This window comes from Boleophthalmus pectinirostris, unplaced genomic scaffold, assembly GCF_026225935.1.
Source record: "Boleophthalmus pectinirostris isolate CB_2022bp ecotype Guang Dong unplaced genomic scaffold, ASM2622593v1 HiC_scaffold_14, whole genome shotgun sequence".
NCBI lineage: Eukaryota > Metazoa > Chordata > Actinopteri > Gobiiformes > Gobiidae > Boleophthalmus > Boleophthalmus pectinirostris.
Window position 1 is genome coordinate 29,887,214 of NW_026571047.1, and position 22,500 is coordinate 29,909,713.

Consider the following 22,500-nt stretch of genomic DNA (forward strand, 5'->3'; position numbering starts at 1 on the left):
CAACTACTATTAATACCACTGCTACTGCTACTACTGCTATTACTACAAAATGGTGCAAAAGCAAAAATCTAAACAAATATTTGGAATACGCAACACGCAATGTTTCATTCGGATCAGAAAATGTATTTTTTTTAAAATCACACTAATAATAACAATAACAGAGATAATTTGACAATGGCTTAACAGTTTGTCATATTTGTAAAATATTTGATTAAATCCACATTGCATCACTGTTTCAACGCAAACACTTTACCATGTATTAAAAAAAAAAGCGGATTTTCCATATATCGATGAGGATGCCTTCAAAAACACCAAGTAATTTCAATATTTGGATAATATATATTGTAAAATCCACAGTGCATCGCAGTGAATACAGCAGCGTCGTACCTTTGTGGACTTGTTGTATGTCGTCGTCCTCTGACCCCCCCTCCCATTCACTCTGCGTGGGGACTCCAGTGACCGCTCCTCTGCTCCTGTGGGAAAAACAAACCCAACAAAAAGACACGTTAATGATCAAACTTCTGTACGTGTGTTAGGTGCTTTCACGACGACAGCAGCGACGTTCCATTCGAATCAAAAAGCTCCAAGTTCGGTTCGTTTTCGTTGGTGCGAAAGCTTCGATCGCGCTCGGATTCACGCTAAATCAAATGGACCGAGACCTCAAAAAAGATGTGGTCTCGGTCCGTCAAACTCTGGGGTGGCGTCCCTCTGGTCAAAACGCCAACTCAGGTCCAAACCGTAGATAGTAGGTCCAAACAAACTACTCCAAATGCATCATGGGAGCGGATAAACCTTGTGGGTCTTGGGAACAATCTTCATCTCAGTCAGCACGACCAAATCCATGAAAATACCTCGTCTCCTCTACCTGAAATGACGCAATCTAGGCCGTCAGAAACTCCACTGCAGTCGCTTTTTTGAATACGATATTTTCCCAACAATTACCAATACAAACAATGTAACATACGAAGATCAGAGCGAGTACCAAAGTGCAAATGTGTCGCTCCAAACCGAGTCAAAATGGGTGCTTCTTTCTACCGGAAGATAAACATTGATGAAACACGAATCGGACCAGTTCTGGTTTGTTTGTCGGTGTGAAAGTGGACCACACTGGAGTCTATCTGCTACATAAGAACTCTTTTATTGTTCAGGGTCATTTTTATTGTAGGGCAGGTGACGTAGAGCCTCTGCCCATCTGCGGTGCACCATCTCTGGGTTAGTCCGCTCCACTGACCCCCTCCAACCCTTAAATATCGCAGTGAAGTTTAGTTAAGTTAGCGCTGCTCTAGCTATGTACCTATAAAACAATAGTATTCCAGGGTAACATGTATGAGAGATGTGTATACGTGTGTACATATGTATATGTGTGTATATATGCGTATATGTACGTGTGTATATGTGTGTATATGTACGTGTGTATATGTGTGTATTAGAGATGGGCATGATTAGTCGATTAATCGATAATTGATCATTAAGAATTTTGTCGATTACGTTCATTTTTTATTGACAAACTGAATGTAGGTTGCTGCGCGTAGCGTAGGGTGACCAAACATCCGTTTTTCCCCGGACATGTCCGTTTTACACGTCCTGTCCTGGCTGTCCAGGTTTTTTTTTATAAAGTGATGCAAATGTCTGGGTTTTCATTTCCTTTCATTGCACCATTAAACTGAGTGTCTTTCGTAGCATCTGTGACTCAGAAGGAGCGAGACACAAACAGTCGGTCAGTCTACAACACGCTGAAGCTCAAATGTGTATTTAACAATGACTTGTACAAGAAATTCCCCACTTTTCATCCTGTGTGAGGCCATGTGCACAGTGGTGTCCAGTGGGGAGTGTCAGGGACCTCAATGCACCAGGACAATGAAAAACATGAAAACCTTTGCCAGGTGAGAGTCGCTCAATGTCGATGAGGAGGCCACACCCCCTGTACAGTGTCCTGGTTTTGACAAACGCAAATCTGGTCACACTAACCTGTATTCCACTGAGTCATGTCTTTTAACCGACAGAAATTGAACCACATCAGTGACACAAGAGCTGTAGTTTTCTTCACTTAGTTTATGCAAATTAGCCATGAGGTTTTAAGTTTTGTTTCTGTGAGAGTTGCACAAATCTGCATTAAACACATTATAATGTCAAACGGGCTGATGTGGCTCTAGAGTCGTTACGGTTTATATGTCGTAAAGTTGAATTTATTTATGCAGATTAGTAGTGCAGATAGTAATAATAATGATGATCATTTTAATATAAAAACATTAATGATTAATCAATCGTTAATTCTCCCGATGATGAATTAAGAAAATTTAAAATCAAATGTCCATCCCTAGTGTGTATATGTACATGTGTATATATGTGTGTATATGTACATGTGTATATATGTGTGTACATGTACATGTGTATATATGTGTGTATATGTACATGTGTATATATGTGTATATATGTGTGTATATGGTACATGTGTATATATGTGTGTACATGTACATGTGTATATATGTGTGTATATGTACATGTGTATATATGTGTGTATATGTACATGTGTATATATGTGTGTATATGTACATGTGTATATATGTGTGTATATGTACATGTGTATATTATGTGTATATGTGTGTATATGTCGTTGTACATGATGTATATGTGTATATATGTGTGTATATGTACATGTGTATATATGTGTATATGTACATGTGTATATGTACATGTGTATATATGTGTATATGTACATGTGTATATATGTGTATATATGTGTGTATATGTACATGTGTATATATGTGTGTATATGTACATGTGTATATATGTGTTACATGTATATGTATATATGTGTGTATGTACATGTGTATATATGTGTGTACATGTACATTATATTGTTATATATGTACAGTACATGTGTGTTGTAATGTGTCATGTGTATATATGTGTATATATGTGTGTACATGTACATGTGTATATATGTGTGTATATGTACATGTGTATATATGTGTGTATATGTACATGTGTATATATTGTGTATATGTATATATGTACATGTGTATATATGTGTATATATGTGTGTACTATGTACATGTGTATATGTACATGTGTATATATGTGTGTATATGTACATGTGTATATATGTGTGTATATGTATATGTACATGTGTATATATGTGTGTATATGTACATGTGTATATATGTGTGTATATGTATATTTTTCCATCTAAATGTTTGTTAAATTCTTTGTCAACTGTGCCTGTTTTGTTATTGTATAAAATATTTCATAAAAATTAAGTGACAAAAAACAAAACTGTATTTTATCAATATTTTCTATTAATTTCTGCTCATGTGTTTGTATTTTCGTGTAAATGACACAGAGTTTGTGTTTGTGTGAAGCGTTTCATGTTTGGTTGGTTCAGACACACACAGAGTCTGTATCAACAGTGAAAGAGAAACACTGACCTGAGCTTCACCTCGCAGATCTGATCCCTGTTCTCTCACTCCTCTTTCCACCCCACTCTCTCTCCCTCCCTCCCTCCCTCCTCTCTCCCTCCCTCTCTCTCCTCTCTCTCTCCTCTCCCTCTCTCTCTCTCTCTCTCTCTCTCTCTCTCTCTCTCTCGCTCTCCTCTCTCCCTGTCTCTTCTCTCTTCTCTCTCTCTCCCTGTCCCCTGTCTCTCTATCTCCCTCTTTCCACCCCACCCCTCTCTCTCTCTCTCATTCCAGTCTCTGTATCACTCATCTCGTCCTCTCCCTTTCTCTCTCATTCTTCACTCTTTCTCTCTCTCAACACTCACGCTCTCTCTAACCTCTCCTTCTTTCTTTCACTCCTTCCTCCCATCCTCTCTCTCTCTCTCTCTCTCTCTCTCTCTCTTTCTCTCTCTTTCTCGTCGCTCTTGTGATGGAAATTTCCACCGCAGCCCTTCTGACCTCCTCTCACTTTCTCTCTCTCTTCTCTCTCTTCTCTCTATCTCTCTCTCTGGTTCAAACGGGCAGTCGCAGTAGATCTCTATACCTCCTCTTCTCTCTCTCTCTCTCCTTTCTCTCCCTCTTTCTCTTTCCCTCGTTCAAATGGTCTGTCATGGTACTTCTCTCTCCCTCTCCTTCTCTCCCCCCTCCCTTCTTTCTCTCTCCACTCTCTCTCTTTCCCTTGTTCAAATGGTCTGTCATAGTCTCTCTCTCTCTCCTCTCCCTCCTCCCTCTTTCTCTCTCTCCTCCCTCTCTCAAACAGTCTGTCATAATAGTTCTCTCTCCGTCCTCCCCTCTTTCTCTCTCCTCCCTCAGTCCCTCGTTCACAGTAGCTCTCTCCGTCTTTCTCTCGTTCTCTCTCCCTTCCTCGTTCAAACGGTCTGTCATAGTAGTTCTCTCTCCTCTCTTCCCTCCTTTGTTCAAACGGTCTGTCACAGTTCTTCTCTCACTCTTTCTCCTTTTCCCATCTCCTCTTCTCTCTCCCCCCTTTCTCTCTCTCCTCCCTCGTTCACAGTAGTTCTCTACCTCTCTTTCTCTCTCCTCCCTCTCTCCCTTGTTCAAACTGTCTGTCTTAGTAGTTCTCTCTCTCTCCTCTTCGTCCTCTCCTCTTTCTATCTCCTCCCTCTCTCTTCCCTCGCTCGCTCAAACGGTCTGTCACAGTAGTTCTCTCCTCTCCCTCTCTCCTTCCTTCAGTCTCTCTCTATCCTCTATCTCCTCCTCTCTCCCTCTCTCTCTCTCCTTCTCTCCCTCCCTCGTTCAAACAGTCTGTCACAGTAGTTCTCTCTCCTCTCCCTCCTCCCTCTCTTTCTCTCCTCCCTCCCTCGTTCAAACGGTCTGTCACAGTAGTTGTTTCTCTCTCTTCTCCCTCCTCCCTCTCTTTCTCTCTCTCTCCTCCCTCTTTCAGTCTATCACAGTAGTTCTCTCCTCTCCCTCCTCTCCTCTTTCTCTCTCTATCCTCTATCTCCTGCTCTCTTTCTCTCTCCTTCTCTTCCCTCCCTCGTTCAAACGGTCTGTCACAGTAGTTCTCTCTCTCTCCTCTCCCTCCTCCCTCTCTTTCTCTCCTCCCTCCCTCGTTCAAACGGTCTGTCACAGCAGTTCTCGCTCTCTTCTCTCCTCCCCTCTCTTTCTCTCTCTCCCTCTCCTCCCTCGTTCAAACCGTCTATCACAGTAGTTTCTCTCTCCTCTCTCCCTCCTCCCTCTTTCTTTCTCTCCCTCCCTCGTTCAAACGGTCTGTCACAGCAGTTCTCACTCTCTTCTCCCTCCTCCCTCTCTTTCTCTCTCTCTCCTCCCTCTTTCAGTCTATCACAGTAGTTCTCTCCTCTCCCTCTCTCCCTCCTCCCCTCTTTCTCTCTCTCTCCTCTATCTCCTCTCTTTCTCTCTCCTTCTCTTCCCTCCCTCGGGGGTCTGTCACAGTAGTTGTTTCCCTCTCTTTCTCTCCCTCCTCCCTCTCGTTCTTTCTTTCCTCCCTCTCTCTTTCTCTCTCTCTTTCTCTCTCTCCTCTCTCTCTCCTCCCTCGTTCAAACGGTCTGTTATAGTAGTCCTCTCCTCTTTCTCTCTCTCTCTTTCTCTCCCTCCTCCCTCTCTCTCTCTGTCTCCTCCCTCGTTCAAACGGTCTGTCACAGCAGTTCTATCTCTCTCTCTTCTCCCTCCTCCCTCTCTTTCTCTTTCTCTCCTCCCTCGTTCAAACCGTCTGTCACAGTAGTTGTTTCCCTCTCTTTCTCTCCCTCCTCCCTCTCGTTCTTTCTTTCCTCCCTCTCTCTTTCTCTCTCTCTTTCTCTCTCTCCTCCCTCGTTCAAACGGTCTGTTATAGTAGTCCTCTCCTCCTTCTCTCTCTCTGTCTCCTCCCTCGTTCAAACGGTCTGTCACAGTAGTTGTTTCCCTCTCTTTCTCTCCCTCCTCCCTCTCGTTCTTTCTTTCCTCCCGCTCTCTCTCTCTCTCTCTCTCTCTCTCTCTCTCTCTCTGTCTCCTCCCTCGTTCAAACGGTCTGTCAGAGCAGTTTCCTGTTGGAGATGTGGACTCACAGATGCACAGATACAGATCTGAACTTCTCACAAAACGCACTTTTTTTTATCACTATTATCACCAATATTACTCAAACCGTCTTAAAGCTGTACTACGGAACTTTTACACTTCAGTTTAGTAAGAAACCTAAAGTAAAAACAGAACTTGGAGACAAAAAACGGACAGTACATCTGAAGCCGGCAAGATAAACCACAATCAAACTGAAATTTCGATATGAATAAACTCAGCAAATCATTTCCTCCACAAACAACTAAATATCCGGTCTTATTCAACATAAAAACTGCAAACTCTGTTCTTTATCTGTGCAAACATGTTCTGAAATCTGATCCTTGTATTCGTTTGAAAATTCAGATTTGGATCAGTTCTTCTGGACGCGTGTTTAAAATGTGAACTTTGAACCGAATCCTAGAATTAAAACCTCCAAAATTGCAAATGTAAACACAATCACAAAGTTTGTCTGAAAAAATAAAACAAAAACACAATTCAATTTATTTATTTATTTTTTGGTTAATGCTTTTCTGTGGAAACGTCTCGCGTATTTTCCACCAGCTTCATAAATCTGACCCATCATCAAATCTTCAACCAACAAAGTCGACAAATGATAAATATTCTGTCCATGAAGAATTTATCCACAACTGTCAAGGTAAAAAAGACGAAAACATAAAGGCCAACGACAACACGAGTGAACAACTGAGCAAAACTAACGTTATGGTCACTAAAACCAGGACTTAAACCAGGACTAAACCAGGACTAAACCAGGACTAAACCAGGACTAAACCAGGACTAAACCAGGACTAAACCAGGACTAAAACCAGGTCTAAAACCAGGACTAAACCAGGACTAAACCAGGACTAAAACCAGGACTAAACCAGGACTAAACCAGGTCTAAAAGCAGGACTAAACCAGGACTAAACCAGGACTAAACCAGGACTAAACCAGGACTAAACCAGGACTAAACCAGGACTAAACAGGACTAAACCAGGACTAAACCAGGTCTAAACCAGGACTAAACCAGAGACTAAAATCAGCACGAAACCAGGACTAAACCAGGTCTAAACCAGAGACTAAAACCAACACGAAACCAGGACTAAACCAGGACGAAACCAGGACTAAACCAGGACTAAACCAGGAACCAACTAAACAGGACTAAACCAGGTCTAAAAGCAGACTAAACTAAACCAGGACTAAAACCAGACTAAACCAGACGAAACCAGGACTAAAACCAGGACTAAAATGAGGAATAAACCAGGACTAAACCAGGACTAAACTAGGACTAAAACCAGGACTAAACCAGAAAAAGACTAAACCAGGACTAAAACCAGGACTAACCAGGACTAAACCAGGGACTAAACCAGGACTAAACCAGGACTAAACCAGGACTAAACTAGGACTAAACCAGGACTAAACCAGGACTAAACTAGGACTAAAACCAGGACTAAACCAGGACTAAAACCAGGACTAAAAGGATGACTAAACCAGGACTAAACTAGGACTAAAACCAGGACTAAAACCAGGACTAAACCAGGACTAAACCAGGACTAAAACAGGACTAAAACCAGGACTAAACCAGGACTAAACCAGGACTAACCAGGACTAAACCAGACTAAACCCAGGACTAAAACCAGGACTAAACCAGGACTAAACCAGGACTAAAACCAGGACTAAACAGGACTAAACCAGGACTAAAACCAGGACTAACAGGACTAAACCAGGACTAAAACCAGGACTAAACCAGGACTAAACCAGGACTAAACAGGACTTAAACAGGACTAAACCAGGTCTAAACAGGACTAAACAGGACTAAAACCAGGACTAACCAGGACTAAAACCAGGACTAGGACTAAACCAGGACTAAACAGGACTAAACCAGGACTAAACCAGGACTAAAACCAGGACTAAACCAGGACTAAACAGGACTAAACCCAGGACTAACCAGGACTAAAACCAGGACGAAACCAGACTAAACCAGGACTAAACAGGACTAAACCAGGACTAAAAAACAGGAAAAACCAGGACTAAAACCAGACTAAACCAGGACTAAAACCAGGACTAAAACTAGGACTAAAACCAGGACTAAACCAGGACTAAAACCAGGACTAAAACTAAACCAGGACTAAAACCAGGACTAAAACCAGGACTAAACTAGGACTAAAACCAGGACTAAACCAGGACTAAACCAGGACTAAAACCAGGACAAAACCATGGAGACTTGGGCTCAACAGACAATTTGAAGAAAACAAACAAGAATTTTCAGGATGTGGCTGATACATTCATGTAGTTTTTAAAAACATGACAATATCAAGTAATCCAAAGTAATCAGATTACTTTACTCACTTTTAATAATTTAATGGATTAGGTTACAAACTACATTTTGGGGTGTGTAATCTGTAATCTGTAGGGGATTACATTTTAAAAGTATTATAACATCGATCAGAAAACGGCGAACTCTTTTAAAAACACCATTGTGACCCTTTTTATCCGTTGACTTCTTTCTCCGCCGCAGTAATAACCGAACCAAAAGCTGCGCTGCGTCTAATCTGTTCATCCGTCCCGTTCACAGCTGTGGAGGACGGGCCGCGTCCAATTACCACGCCACACATCACCCCGCGTCCTACGTCCTACATCCTCGCTCCTAATCTCCTCTCTCCTCATCAACGCAAATGTCACCGGGCCCCGATAACCTGCCGACGTAATTACACCAACTACAGCTCGTTTATGCTAATGCGGCTAATTCACTTCAAGATGTGAATAATCGCGAGTTAGCAAACGTTTAGCCTTTAGCGCTAGCGGTGTTACACGTTCGAGCTAAAAGGAACGGCGACCAGGATTTCAGAATAAAAAAAAAAACTCGGGAATTCCTGTTTTCTGGTGGTGTCGTGTCGTCAAAAGTCTCACAGTAACATCGTGGGCTGTTAAAATATTTCTTTTATTACAAGTTTTTTTGCTTAAAGGTTGTATGGAGGATTTTTTTTGTTTTTTTTTTTGTTTCAAATTGTCAGTGATAGATTATAGAGATGCAGTAGCCTTGTAATTATGATGACCAAAAAAAAGAGAATAAAAATTCATCAACTCTGGACGTGGTGGGGCTAAACATTTGCCAATAGATAACGACACTGCCTCGTTATCTGTGAGCTGACAGGCTGTCAATCAATCTCCCTACGTTTCTAGTGTAACTGACTTGCCTGCGCCGCCGGTACGTGGTTTACGTACGACTGTCACGCAGTCCACAGACGCACAGACGCTGTTTACTCCACCAACGTAACAGTTCTTAGCGGCTTTTTTGACCTACATCTTCCTCGTAATTCGCACAAAGTTTGTTGCAATGGCGACAAGAATCTAGGAGCAGTTCGCCGCAAAAGAAAGTCCGTTTTTGAGGTCGCTGAAAGAAGAAGACAAGGGGAAAAGCAGCAAAGCCAAACTAAGGTGATTCTTGAAGATTCATTCCAGCGATGGCGCGACTGAAGCAGACGAAGGGTCTAAAGACTGACGCACTGGTCCACAAATTACTCCTGGACAGGAAACTTCTGCTTATTATGGAAACGTACTTTATTTCCAAGAGTTAGACAAACGTTTTTCAGGACACGAAAGCGACATCCTATGTCTGAAATTACAATTACATTATTGTACTGTACTGCATATTACTATATTGTACTTCATATTACTGTATTATACTGCATATTACTGTAGTATAATTGAGTATGTCACAGTACTTCATTTATATCCAAAGTAACAAACAGAAGTGGGAGCGACATGTTCCAGTTTGTTCTTGTAAAATTCACATTCAGATTCAGAATTCAGATTGCATTTATCAACTGTAAAGAGAAAAGTATTTTATAAAAACATACATTATTTAAAGAGAAGCATCAAGTCTTCTCAAGTCATAGGGTTCAAGTCCGAGTCAAGTCCCAAGTCATTGAGCTTCAAGTCCAAGTGAAGTCTCAAGTCTTTCACCATTTTTTAGGACTTTTAGGACTAAAATAGACACTCAAGTCCAAGTCATGACTCACAAATCCCCACCTCTGGTAGTAACAGCTTATAAACATCGGGAACTACATATCCCATGATTCATTTCAGTGCAGACAACATGAAGAAATATGTTTCTTACTTGAATTCTATGGAAATAATTCACACCAAAATATTATATTTATAGGTATTTTAAAAGCAAAAATGTGTCCTATCTACAATTATATTAACCTCTTCAAAATATCGCAATAAATAATATCGTCACATCCCTAGTAGAGGTGTGCAAAAATACTAGAATATCAGTATATCGTATCATTTAATGTGATGATATAGAGTATTTTTGGTATATTTTACTAAATTATTTTGCTACAGCGCTACAGTTTTTACAGTTTTGTTGTTTGTTTAGTGGAAGGAAACTGGTCAGAATGTCTTGTTTTTGAGGCATTTTTGAGCTTTAAAATCACCTGTAATTGAATAAATGTAAAGTAGAGCTGTTTAATGTCACACTGTGGAACATTCCAGACAGAGAAATGACATACCCATAGAAACAGGCAGGTGACGGAGCCCCAACCAAAAAGTTACATAGTGCAGCTTTAAACACTATGATATTAATATTATACTTTTTTTAGTTCATTTTGTTCAGTGAGTCATAGTTTGCTCAGGATTTATATTATTTAATTAGTTTTAAGTGCCTTGCCTAAGGACACAACAGCAAACACGCAACGTGTCACACTTTAACAACAAGGCTATGAAAATGAAAATAGCAGCAGAATGTGTCCTTTGTGGACTCATGAACTGATCTTTGTCAAACTGAAATCACAATTTCATGGTTCTAATTTCGTAATACAATTTTGGTAAGAAATCATCTTACAAAACAGAATTGTGGTCAGAAAATGTGATGTTTTTTGTTTCTCCTGTGATCCCCCTTCTCCATCATTCAGTTTTGTGTAGGAAATTATTTGGAAAAAGTGGTACCAGCAAAATTTACATGAAACATACCAAAATGTAGGCCATGATACGATACACAGGCCACGATACGATACACGTCTTAGTACACAGGCCACGATACGATACAAGTCTTAGTGCACAGGCCACGATACGATACACGTCTCAGTACACAGGCCACGATACGATACACAGGCCACGATACGATACACGTCTCAGTACACAGGCCATGATACGATACACAGGCCACGATACGATACAACGTCTTAGTGCACAGGCACGATACGATACATATCTCAGTACACAGGCCACGATACGATACATATCTCAGTACACAGGCCACGATACGATACATATCTCAGTACACAGGCCACGATACGATACATATCTTAGTACACAGGCCACGATACGATACACGTCTTAATACACAGGCCACGATACGATACACGTCTTAGTGCATAGGCCACGATACGATACATATCTCAGTACACAGGCCACGATACGATACATATCTCAGTACACAGGCCACGATACGATACATGTCTTAGTACATAGGCCACGATACGATACACGTCTTAGTGCATAGGCCACGATACGATACACGTCTTAGTACACAGGCCACGATACGATACACGTCTTAGTACACAGGCCACGATACGATACATATCTCAGTACACAGGCCACGATACGATACATATCTTCAGTACACAGGCCACGATACGATACATGTCTTAGTACATAGGCCACGATACGATACACGTCTTAGTGCATAGGCCACGATACGATACACGTCTTAGTACACAGGCCACGATACGATACATATCTTAGTACACAGGCCACGATACGATACATATCTTAGTACATAGGCCACGATACGATACATATCTCAGTACACAGGCACGATACGATACATATCATACACAGGCCACGATACGTACAGTAACAGGCCACAATACGATACACGTCTTAGTACACAGGCCACGATACGATACACGTCTTAGTGCATAGGCCACGATACGATACACGTCTTAGTACATAGGCCACGATACGATACATATCTTAGTGCATAGGCCACGATACGATACATACCTCATTACATAGGCCACAATATGATACACACCTCGATACATAGGCCACAATACAATGCATAGGCCGCGATACGATACATATCTCGATACATAAGCCACGACACAGTCTCGATACAGTTCACTTTCCATATGATACGATATAAAAACAATAAAAAGTAAAGGCTAAATCATGTCTGTGACACTAAAAGTCTTTGTCAAACCACTTCATGTGCAAAGTTAAAATGAAACACAAATATTTTAATCGTCAAAACAGTGAAAATGTCAAAAGTGTCACATAAATGGGTTTCCTTCAACTAAACAAAAGCAACAAAACTGCAGCTCTGTAACAAAATAATTTAGTAAAATATACCAAAAAATACTCCTGGCGATATATATCGATACAGCAGCCCACGATATTGATACTGTATCATCACATTAAACGATACGATATATGGGTATTTTGATATTTTTGCACACTCCGAGGTGAATACAGAGGAGGGACAGTGAGTACCACATACTTTTACTGTTGAGTCAGGATAAGTAACATTAGTACTTGTACTTTTTGTCACTTTTACTGCCTCTAAATGATGGCTGGAGCTAAAACACGCTGGAGGAGGCTGAATTCCCTTTTAAAGTCGTGTTTGCGGAGCTCACATGAATTGATGGCTTTAATATACACATCCCTGTCTCCTCCTCTACTCTTCCTCCTCTCCTCCTCCTCTCATTTTTCTCCCTTTCTCTCCGCTCCTCTTCTCGTGGTGTCTCGTTTCAAAGCGAGCGCAGAGGATAGTATTTTTCTTGCTTTGTTCATCAATCTCTCGCTCTCTCTCTCTCTCTCTCTCTACTCCTTTATTCCTTGTGTCTGTTGCTCTCTCTCTCTCTCTCTTTCTGTTTTCTTTCCTTCTCTCTAATCTCTTTCTCTCTGCTCTGTTTCTCTCTCTCTTGTCTATCTGACGTGCTCTCCCTCTTTCTTTCTCCTTTTATCCCTCTCTTTCTCTCCCTCTCTCTACTCCCATCTGTCTCCTTCTCTACCTCTGTCTTCTCTCTGTCCGTTTATCTCTCTCTCTCTCTCTCTCTTTCTCTTCACCCATTGTTTCCCTCTTTCATTCTCCTTTTTCTGCTCTCTCTCTCTTCCATCTCTTTTCTCTCCACCTCTTTCTCTTTCTTTCTGCTCTCTCACCATCTTTCCCTCCTTCTTTTTCTCGCTGTTCTCTCTCTCTTCCTCTCTATCTCTCTCTCTCTCTCTATCCCAACCGCTCGTTTCCCTCTCTCTTCTCTTTCTCGCATTTCTTTTGTCTCTCTCTTATGAACCAAAACACGCAAGACTACTACGATTACTAGTACAATCACTACGAATACTACTACTACTACTTCGAATACGACTACTACGACGACGATTACTACGACTACTACGATTAAGACTACAATTATTACGACTACGATTACTACAACGACTAAGACTATAAATACTTCGACTACTATGACAGCTACTACTACTACGATTACTACGACTACGACTACTATGACTACTATTACTATGACTACTACGATTAAGACTACAATTATTACGACTACGATTACTACTACAACGACTAAGACTATAAATACTTCGACTACTATGACAGCTACTACGACGATGATTACGACGACTACTACGATTACGAGTACGATTACTACAACTACTACTACGACTACAATTACTACGACTACGATTACTACGATGACTACGACTACGATTACTACGAATATGACTACTACTACTACTACGACGACGATTACTACGACTACTACGATTACAACTACAATTACTACGACTACTACGATTAAGACTACAATTACAACGACTACTATGATTAAGACTACAATTATTACGACTACGATTACTACAACGACTAAGACTATAAATACTTCGACTACTATGACAGCTACTACTACTACGATTACTACGACTACGACAACTATTACTACTACGATTACTACGAATACGACTACTATGACTACTATTACTATGACTACTACGACTACGATTACTACAAATACGACTACTACCACAACTACAATTATTACAAATATGACTACTACTTCGAATATGACTACTACGACAACGATTACGACGACTACTACGATTACGAGTACGATTACTACAACTACTACGATTACGACTACAATTACTACGACTACGATTACTACGATGACTACAACTACGATTACTACGAATATGACTACTACTACTACTACGATTACTACGAATATGATTACTACTACTACGGCTATGATTACAGCTACTATTGCTATTGCTATGACTACGACTACTGCTACTTCTACTATGACTACCACTACTGCTACTTCTATGACAACTACAACTAGGACTACTACTACTACTACTACTACTACTAAGATGACTACAACAACTACTACGACTACGAATATGATTACTACGCCTACGACTACTATGACGACTACTACGACTACTATTACGACTACAACTACTATTATTACGATTACTACAACTACGACTACAATGACTACTACTACAACTACGAGTACAACTTCTACGACTACTATGACGATTACTACGACTACTATTACAACTACAACTACTATTACTAGGATTACTACTACTACGACTACAATTACTACTACTACAACTACGAGTACTACTACTACAACTACTATGACGATTACTACGACTACTATTACAACTACAACTACTATTACTACGATTACTACTACTACGACTACAATTACTACTACTACAACTACTATAACGATTACTACGACTACTATTACAACTACAACTACTATTACTACGATTACTACTACTACGACTACAATTACAACTACAACTACTACTACTACGATTACTACTACTACGACTACTATTACAACTACTACTACTATTACTACGATTACTACTACTACGACTACTATTACAACTACAACTACTATTACTACGATTACTACTACTACGACTACATTACTACTACTACTACAACTACTATAACGATTACTACGACTACTATTACAACTACAACTACTATTACTACGATTACTACTACTACGACTACGACTACTACTACTACGATTACTATGACGACTACTACTATTACAGAAATATTTTTTTTGTCTACTACCCTTCCCGCTCGTCTCCTTTCCTCCGTGTGTACTTTTACTCTGTGTATTTCCTCTGGCTGCGTCCCGTCGCCTCAAGTTTTAAACCACAGGAGCTCGACTCTCGACTCTCGACTCTCGACTCTCGACTCTCGCTCGCCGCTGGAGATTTTCTATTATAGTGTTTTCACGCTCACAAATACAAGAGAGGAACTGTGTAAAATGAATGACTGGACTGTGCAGAGGAGAAGAGGAGAAGAGGAGAGAGTGAAATGGTTTTGCTGATAAATAAAAACATTAAAACGAACCAACAGCAAGTGATGAAGTTAAAATACAGGACGTTCGTTCGGGTAAAGTAACGAATATTTCACACACGTACTCTTTATACGGCTGGGAAATGTGGCCAAAAAAATAAAATCTTGGTGGATGATTACGATTTTAATCCATTTTAATATACGGCTATACTTTAAAACGGTTACTACGAATACGACTACTACGGTTACTACGAATTACTACGATTACTACGATTACTACGAATACGACTACTACGATTACTACGACTACGAATACGACTACTACGATTACTACGATTACTACGAATACGACTACTACGATTACTACGAACACGACTACTACGATTACTACGACTACGAATACGACTACTACGATTACTACGAATACGACTACTACGATTACTACGAATACGACTACTACGATTACTACGATTACTACGACTACTACGACTACTAACTACTACGACTACTACGATTACTACGAATACGACTACTACTACGAATACGACTACTACGAATTACTACGACTACGAATACGACTACTATGATTACTACGATTACTACGAATACGACTACTACGATTACTACTACTACTACGATACGACTACTACGTACTTACGAATACGTACTACGACGATACTACGACTACTACTTACTACGAATACGACTACTACGATTACTACGAATACGACTACTACGATTACTACGAATACGACTACTACGGTTACTACGAATACGACTACTGCGATTACTACGAATACGACTACGACTACTACGATTACTACGAATATGTCTACCATGATTACTACGAATACGACACTACTACGATGACTACGAATACGACGTACTACGAACTACGACTACGATTACTACGAACTATACGATTACTACTACTACGATTACTACGATTACTACGAATACGACTACTACGATGGTTACTACGAATATACGACTACGATTACTACGAATACGACTACTACTACGAACACGTCTACCATGATTACTACGAATACGACTACTACGATTACTACGAATACGACTACTACGATTACTACGAATACGACTACTACGATTACTACGAATACGACTACTACGATTACTACAAACATGACTACTACGATTACTACTACGATTACTACGAATACGACTACTACGATTACTACGAACACAACTACTACGTTGACTACTACAACGATTACTACGAATACTACTACTACAAATACGATGACTACTACTACTACGACTACTACTACTATGGCTACTACTACTACTACACAACTATAACAACTACAACAACTACTCTACTACGACTACTACGACTACGACGACGACTACTACAACTACTACTACGACTACGATTACTACTACTACGACTACTACGACTGCGATTACTACTACTACATAACGCCGTAACATTATATTTGGTCACAAATGAGTTCATGTCATTGTGTTTGTATTTGAGATTTTCTTTATCATGTGAATAAATATCGTGAAAAATATCGAGCTCAAAATTGACCTTTGACTCTTATTTTGTTCTCTGCCTTCATTCCAGCCGCTTCATACTTATGAATAAATTGTAATCTATTTATTTATCAATTTTAGTACGTTTGTCTTGGAAAAATCATGTGTTATTTATAAGTTTATTCATATTTATTGTGATTTGAGTCAAGCGTGATGAACGAATTTAACTAACTGCTGATGGAACGAACCATTCTGCACTTGAGCTCTGTAACATCTTATTTTGAAATTGTGTTTTTATACGTGTTTATTGTTCATAATGCGGATGAGTGAAATGTGAAATGTGGGACCCGCTTCTCAAATCTGCAAAACAAATTTACCTACGGGTACGAATAAAGCAACCTAACCTAATCTAATCTAACCTAATCTTTGTATCATGAGCTAAAAAAAAAAGGAGTCGTGCAAAAGCAAAAGGCAAAAACTGTGTATGTTTTGTTTGTGATTATGGGGAAGCAGATGACAACAAAAAAGTGTGTCTTTAACCCTGACAACATTTATTTTAAAACAGACTTCTGGAGTTACACCAGCAAAAGTACAAATAAACAGAAAATAAGGCTACGTTCAGACTGCAGGGTTTAACGTTCAATTCGGATTTTTTTGTGAAATCCGATGTTTTTTTGAGGTCGTTCACATTTCAAATTAAATGTGACTTGTATGTGACTCCAGTGTGAACATTAAACGGCCCAAAAGTGTCCCACATGTGACACTGGAGACACGACGACGTCAACCGCAGTGAGCGTCTCTGTGTTTACGGAAGTTGTCCAAACATGGACGCAGCATCGAGCACCTGGAGATTTTAAAGTTCCTCTCGTACCGGAGCCAGAACATGAACAACTTACTTGTTTTAAGGAGGAGATTGAGAAGGAGAAGGACGAGGTTTTTGGTCGTGGTGTTTTGTGGGGCAGCGGCAGCGACGTCCTGTTGAAAGGAACGTGTGGATGTGGAGACGGAGCCAAGAGTGGTGAGTGGTGATGTGCTTCACTTCAGTGACACGGAGTTCATTAACAATTTTCACCTACTTCAGCGCAGAATAGTGACATTTGTGTCTTGTTGATAACGTGTAGGTGGATGAATGCACTTTGGCCGTTCAGACTGAAGTCACATGTCAAAAGATCAGATATGTATCGGTTTCAGGAGCACATATCCAAGTGTCCTGGGTCACATTTGAAAAAATCGGATCTGTGTCGTTCAGACTGACATTAAAAGATCAGATACAGAAACATAGGGGCCAAAAAATCTGATTTGGGTCACTTCAGGCTGCAGTCTGAACGTAACCTTTGTAACTCAAATAAAAAAACCAAACAACGTGCACAGAAGTCTCTTCCCTAATCGATGACACCTGCTTGGCTTTTATACTCCACCAGCAGGAAGTACTTCCCCCCAGGTGAGTATCCAGGTAACTTCCAAAGCAAAGCAAGTCCCCTTTCAAAATCAAAATGTTTAACATAAACTAACGTGAATTTAAAATGAGACAAACGCCCACTTTATCACAGTGATTTAGTTCATAAATATATTTTATTTTGAAATCCAGCCTCTCGCTTCCTTCTGTTTGTTGCGGCCTTGGCACAGAGTCTTAACACATTAAAATAAATAAACCTTTGTATTCAGTTATACTTAAATAATCTTTAGCGTGAAAGTATTTTGTGTATTTATTCATACTGTGCACACTGTACTGCAAAGTCACTCATCTGTCAAACTGTTTAACTGTGAAAGTGTCGCCGCACGATCCTGATCAGCACGAGACTGGAAATCCAAAGGGGTCAGTCCATATGAAAGGAGCCATCTCAGATTTGGCTGAAAAAAAATTCAAAAAATTTCTAAAATGACCAACTGAAAGAATCTGCTTGGAGTAAATAGATCTTGGACCTCAAAAATTGAAAAAATTAAATTAAATTGAGCGGCCAAATGTGAGATTTTGAGGACCCACAGTGCCCCCCTTAATAAAGATGCAGGATATTTGACAACAGATTCAGAATCTATGACCAAGAATCTACAAAAATACAAAAAATCAGCTTCCTAGCTCTGTGTTTTATGAAGTTATGGTCTCTCAAACATGCTTATAAATTAAGGCTTAAAGTGAGCATGGCCCCAAAATTTCAACAGGCCATAACTCAGGAACGACTCAAGGGATTGAACTAAAATTTGAGATTCTTTCATTTGGTGATTTTAGAAATTTTTAGAATTTTTTTCAGCCAAATCTGAGACGGCTCATAGGGGAGATTCCTTGAAAACGGTTGATTTCACACAGACTGACCCAAAACTCTTGTATATCATTTCAGATGACTCGAGCTCGGCGAGGTGTTTTTCTTATAATGGATGGAAGTCTGGGGAAAAAAAATAAAATAAATCAAGCAAATAATGATCCTGTCAGTTTTGCCTTTTGTCTTTGCACGACTCCTTATTTTTGGCTCATGATCCAAAGGCAGAGAACAAAAGACTTCAAACCCCAAATTTGAAATGGAGTCAAATAGTTCTCAAAACTTAAACAGAATATTTCTTAAACTTGGACCAGAAACGAGAAATCTGCTCTTCTCTATGGGTATGTGAATGCTCTGCCGGGAATGTTCCAAAGCACGGCATTAAAACTAACCATCTTGCATTTCATTTCATAGTCATATTACTGTAAATAACATTATAATATACTGAAGTCACTTTGCTGAGATTTATTCTGTTCATATGCTGCACTGTTACTTTTATTGTACATAATAGTTTTTTTGGTGTTTTTTTATATTTTTGCTCCACCAAAACACATTAGTCTAGTTTTAAGTCTATTTTTACATTATTTTTAAGCCATTATCTATTATCTTGTTTTATTGCATGTTACCATTTTCCTGCTGTTCTTGAATTGTGCGTTGCAACACTGGAATTTCCCCACTGTGGGACTAATAAAGGCATATCTTATCTTATCTTATCTTATCTTATTTATTCAAGGTGTTTCACATCTATAAAAATACATTAAAAATCTATATATTTTTACTGTGCGTGGGCTCGCCTCTCCACAGATCTGACCTGTAACTTGGCCTGGCGGTGCTACCTGCTTGTCGCCATGGTGATAAGACATGTTTAATGCCATACTCTGGTGTATTCCGGACAAAGAATGAACATGGAAACAAATAGACAAATGTTACACAGAATATGCTCAGCCCAGTGTATGATCTCCCTGAGTTTACACCGTTTAAAAATCCCCCCAAAATAATTAATAAATAATGATTTAGCTCCAGAAAAAATGCTTAAACCTTTGTACATTATTTTCTGAATGTTTTAGTTTGTATTGAATCCATAGACACCGTCATTAACGTGGAAAAATGCATGGGAAAAAAAAAAAAATACTGTTTACAGCTATTCAGCTTCACTGAGCGTTCACAATGTAATATCATTAGTTAAAGTCAAAATCCCAACCAAAGCCAAAATATCTACACAGGCCACTATAGAAAGCCAAAAGTGATTAATTAATTTTGAATAATTAAGAGACAAGAATGAAGAGAATGAAGCTTTGTACAAACTGGCAAAGAGTCAAGCATTTCCAAATATTGTTTTTTGTTTTTTTTTTTTCATTTCCAAATATTGGTTTTTTGGGTTTTTTTCCATGTGTTTGAGCAAAATGTCTTACCCTGTTTCAGATAAATATATTGTATAAGCAGCTCCTGAGGTCAAAATAACGTTAAGTGTGTTTATTGTCTGAGAATCAGGAAGTGCACTGTTAGCATGCTGGTCTGAAAGTTGTTGAAAAGTGCTCATAAACTCATCACGGTGAATAATGAGGATGTTCTGAATCAGAAGTGGGACCAAGTTGTTGTTTTTCAAGTCTCAAGTCTTTTACATCAAGTCCGAGTCAAGTCCCAAGTCAAAATACAGGAAAGTCCAAGTCGAGTCTTGAGTCACTGGTCCATAAGTCCGAGGCAAGTCCAGCTTTGAGTCGTCTGCTTTGAGCTTCAAGTCATTTCAAGTCTTTAAAACAAAAAAAGGCCAAATATAGCTTAGATTTTTGCAATTTATATGAATTTTAAACTAGCTTGTATTTAAAAAGTCATGGTATATTTACATGAGTGTTTATAGAAATGCAAATTTTTACTTTTTAAATGTCTTGACAAGATCTTAATCTCCATGGAAACACACAGTTGGCGACCCCTCACAAGAAAAGCCACACAGTGCACCTTTAACACAAACAGCAAAAACTGGAGGGTTAAAATTTCAGGGTAAAATATTTCAGAATCGAATCGAATTTTGAAACAAAGCTTAACAAAGTTTATTTTGTGATATTTTTATATAAATAAGTATATTTGTTTTACTTTTTAAATATAGAGATTGTAGAAGAGCTGGATATATAGTTTATTTTGGATGCATTTATGTTTTTCTGTGTCTTATTTCAAAGTAGTTCAAAGTTTATTTTATTCATTTTACGTTGAATACATCACAAAACTGCTCTAAGGTTCGTATTTGTAGCCTGACTTTATTTTCAATTTGAAATTTTTGCCTAAATTATCAATAACAAACTGTTTTTGGGAGAGAGAATCGCTGAATAAATGCGTCATGTAACTAAAAAATAATCATTTGAACAATCGTGATTTCAATATTGACTAAAAATAATCGTGATAATGATTTTTTCCATAATCGAGCAGCATCGAGTTATTTGCCAGAGTTGATATGATTGAAGTTAATAAAATTTCCTTTAGTGTTAATTTGGCCACTTCAAACTCCTGTGAGAAAAAGACCAGTTTGAACCAGTTTTGTACATAATTTAATCTTTTATAATGTTTTAAACCCTACAAAATGTTATCCATTTACTCTCAAAACGTTAATATAACTCGTGATTTTGGGGTTAAACTGGAACTTTGGCCCAGTGTCTCTTAAAAATTAACTCTAGAACAGATTGGACTCATTTAAACCCTGAGAAAATGTTAAAATTGATGCTTTGAGATAGGGGTGGGCGATATATCGATATTTTAAATATATCGACCTTCTCTCTCTCGACATATCGTATATATCGATATAATGCTTATATTCAATTCTGATTTCGTCACTTCTCTTGTTTACCTTCTCTCTCGTCGCCCTCACCTCCCTGATTTTGTTCGCTCGTGTCTCCTTCACTCGTCACTGTCGCCGTGAACGCTGAAAGTTGGTGCCAGTGAAAAGCTTCAAGCACCACGAACCTTTTCCACCATTTACAGACAAAACCACCAGCAGCACATCCTCATGTTCCATCGAGTCGCGTCCTTTAGCCCGAAAGAAGCTAAACGAGCTGAGCTGCGTGAGAAGTGCTCTGTTTATGCAAATGAGCCATGTGCTTAAGTTTCGTTTCTGTAAAATGTAAACACACGTGCGCAAAACTGCATTAAACACATTATTATCTCAAACGGGCTGATGTGGCTCTAGAGTCGTTATGCTTTATATATTGTAAAGTTTAGCAATGTAAAGTTTATTTATGCAGAATATTTTAATTAATAATCTGCTGCAGTGTCACTTGTACAATAGTGTTTGGAAACGTTTGATTTGATCTGCAGTGGATTGTGGGATTAAACCTCAGAGCTCCTCACTGCTGGATAGAAACATGGATCTATTGAAATAAGGAACATCCTGAGCTTCTTCTGCTAAATGAGCTCATGGTTCTGGTTCTGGTCTGGATAACAGAGTTAATGCAAAGATGAACTT

General features: G+C 39.2%; 1 protein-coding gene across 1 annotated transcript in view; it reads right to left on the minus strand.

The window, feature by feature from the left end:
- Window positions 1-22,500, minus strand: part of LOC110171221 (zinc finger MIZ domain-containing protein 1-like) — a 234,832-nt gene that overhangs the window by 154,185 nt on the left and 58,147 nt on the right. The window contains 1 exon segment of the mRNA XM_055150416.1: window positions 388-473. The gene's annotated coding sequence lies outside the window, so the exon portion shown is untranslated.